Here is a 3492-nt window from a genome sequence, read left to right as displayed (position 1 = left end):
CACTAGTTTCTCAACACGCGAAAACCATGAGGAAACACTCTGCCCAGAGCCGGAAGAAGTGAAACCGAAAGCGTGGCCAGGCGTGGCAAGGGGAGCGGGGAGCGGCGGGGCCGGCTCCGGCAGCCGGCGGGATGAGCATCCCCGGGCAGCGGCAGCCACGGGTCCCCCATCCGCAGCGAACCCTCCTGAGATGAAGGGTTTCAGAGGTGCTCAGGGTGGAGATAGCTCCTAACTTCACAGTCGGACTGCTGCATGTGGTTGCTGACCGCAAATAAAGGGATTGAAACACACAGATTTGTCGCAAATGAGCAGCAGCATCACACGATCCTATTTGAAACTCAGTTACAATATATCCCTGGCTATTTCCAGTGTCTCTGAAAATCCTCAAGGACATATCCCAAAAGCCAATATCCTGACCAACAGCTCATTGACATAGGAGTATTAGTTTTTAAAGTAGAAACAGCAACAATGTTTCCTACAGAGCCATGTACAGTAGTCCCTTTAAAACGGAATTTGATTATGTGAAATAGTAATATGTGTAATTTCTAAGAGAGAAAATAAAATATTTTATGTTTTTAAAAAAGAACAACAAACCAACAAATTGTTTTTAAAAGTCCAAGTTAAAGTTTCAGGAAGAGCTTTCAGATGTGTGTCCTCTTCATACTGTTCGTGAATCTGTGTGTCCCTGCTTTCCAAAGGACCTGACCATCAGTATCCTGGAGGGGACTTTCTCAGTACCAGCTTCTGGACATGATAAGAAGTGCTATTGCTTCAACTACATTGGCATTCATAAATATTCTTCAGACCTGATTCACCTATACATAGGACACACCAACAGCTGAGGTCACTTGACATTTTTAAGTAATTGTGCAGTCCCCTCTTAAGTGGGAGGGGAAGAGTGGGTAGCTGCAGACTAACCCAAAAAATAATAAAGTTGGGCTTTAATTCTTCATTGGAAGTGTTTGAAATTATAACCTGCAGCAATGTGTTAACTGCCTGCCCATCAGGAGCTTGGGGGAGGGAGGGAGCTTGTGCTAGTTTCTTCTCTAAATCTGGGACTACCAACATACCTGCTGTGGAGGAGGCTGGCTGGGAGATGGGCTGGGTAACAAAGAGTGTATTAAAATACAAGTCCTCCGGGCTTCACCCGGGTGCCCAGCCTGTCCGGGGGAAAACCCTCAGAGGACTGGTCCGCAGGGAAGAGGTGGCGGGACCCGGATAGCTCCACCGTAAGGACGAGAGGACTCCGAAGTGGCTTTATTCCTAGAGGCTTTATTGCAGGAGCGTCGCAGGAACAGGACGGTGAAACGAGGGACACGAACTCCCCAAAAGGGAGCGAACTCCGGGAGCCCCGAGGAAAGGCGGGGCTGGGTATTAAGGGCAAAGGAGTGGGAGTGGTTAGGGTACAGAACAGCCAACGGGCAACGGGTAAAGGGGGGAGACAGAGTGGGGTGACATACAGAGAACTAATCGGGGTACAGAGGACGAGTGGTATTCTAACAGGAGCCAATGGGGACAACAGAACAACTGAACTTTCTGGAACTGGGGAGTATGCTAAACATTGATGGACAGCTCTTCTGGGGTGGAGAGCAGCAGCTGATTGGCAACCTTTTCTAAACTGTTGCTGCCTCCCAAGGGAGAGCAGGAACACCTCCCACAAAAGAGGTTGAGGCCCTTACTTCCTCTACTTCTGTTCTTTGAATTCTTTCAGCAATTGCTGAATAGAAATTAATTTTTATTCTTGGAGCTGGGACACAAACTGAGACCAGAACCAAGATCCTTTGGAGCTCTAAAGCCTTTCATTCCCTTTTCACAGTTAAACCTTGATCCTCCCTTTCCTCTTGGTGTGGGAAGAGTAAATTTCTGTTCCATGCTGTCCAGTGTGCTCATGTCAGGATAAGGTCATTTGATCAGAAGGACAGCCATTTGAAGTCACATTAAGTTAATCTGAAGAGGATTTTTGCTTTGTGTGTTGTAATTCTGCTGCTTTAGAACATAGAAGATCACACTGATGGTAAGAAACATAATAATTAATAACCTTTGCAGATCACTATTCCAGCGTAGCAATACTCTCAGGTATTTTATCTCTCCCTACACCATACTCATAACTACAGATAAAATGTGGTCTTTGATCTTACCTCACAATTTACTGCTTCTCAAACCTCTCTTCCCTGTACACATAGGAGACTATTAGGAAGCTATTGTCCCAGGCACAATGGAGAAAAACCATCTAATGCTGGTGAAGCTGTTCATTTTTCCACTAAGGCTTTTTCAACACTCTAGCCTTAGGAAAATATCAGTGACTCGGGGAGACAACAGCACATGGGTGGTCAAAATCTCCACTCTTTTGGAGCTCTTGCACTGGGGGTAAGAACATTTATTTTAGTACAGAAAATTTCAAAGCAATGAAGCTCTTGTAAACATTTTGCAGTGAAATTTACAAGAGCCAGCAAGATAGTACTGTGCAAGATACGCTCTAGGGCATACAGAACCAGTGCAGATTCAGCACATATGGCTGGAAGTTCTGAGGCAGGTAACAAAGAGCATACATTTGTGCTTACTTCAGCAGTGTGCAATCTCATCAGGTTCCCAAGTTGCCATAACTCCACTGTGTGGCCTACTTTGCCCTACACTTACTTCAAGTGCTGGAAAGAACATGACAGCACGTAATGGAGGGCATAGTTAAGCAATCCACATGTCCAGAGAATAATTTAGAATAAAAGCAGCACAATAATTAGGCAAGGTCTCACATTGAGGTCAGGGTAAGCTCGAGTGAGGTGGTTCTGAATGGTGACAAAACCCAGTCAGGCAGAATACTGGGGATGAAGCCATTTCATTTAAATGTTTAAGAGCAAAGTAACCAGCTGCTGCACAGACCGAGCTTAAGTTTATCTGGTCTATAAACACAGAAGGGTGGGGATGTACATGCACTATCTCACAGAACACTGCCAGAGCTAACATGCCACCACAATTGAGCCTAGGAAAAAAGGAAGTCTACTGATCTTACCTGATCTTCAGATAAAAGCACATAGGTAAGTTAAATACACTGGGACTTCAGTGTTTTTGTAAACTGCAAGTCACACTGCAAGCATCAGGGAGAAGACCTAAACTGAAAGAACGCATGCAGACACTTCCAATGACTATCAGCCACTCAAAAGGTGAAAGCACCTTTTGTTGTGGTTGGATTCAGACATCCTATGCAGCAATGGACAGGTTCATGGAAACAGAATTTAAAGATGTCTGGAAGTGAGCACAGCTACCAGGAGAAAGAAAGCAGGAAAGAGCAGATCTGAACACTAAAGATCTGAGTCAAGTCTTGACAGGGGATTTCCTGCAACACCAAGGCAGCTAGAAGGGACGACAGTGTGGCAGACCGAGTTAGCTTGCATGTGCCTCCTGAGACAAGAATAGATGCTTCTTCTCTTGTAATTACGTGAATTTGGCTAAGTTTAACTGTGCTGTTGAAGTATCTAGCAGGTCACCTGAATTTTA

This window comes from Vidua macroura, chromosome 4, assembly GCF_024509145.1.
Source record: "Vidua macroura isolate BioBank_ID:100142 chromosome 4, ASM2450914v1, whole genome shotgun sequence".
NCBI classification, from domain to species: domain Eukaryota; kingdom Metazoa; phylum Chordata; class Aves; order Passeriformes; family Viduidae; genus Vidua; species Vidua macroura.
Note: the sequence above shows the minus strand (reverse complement) of the source record.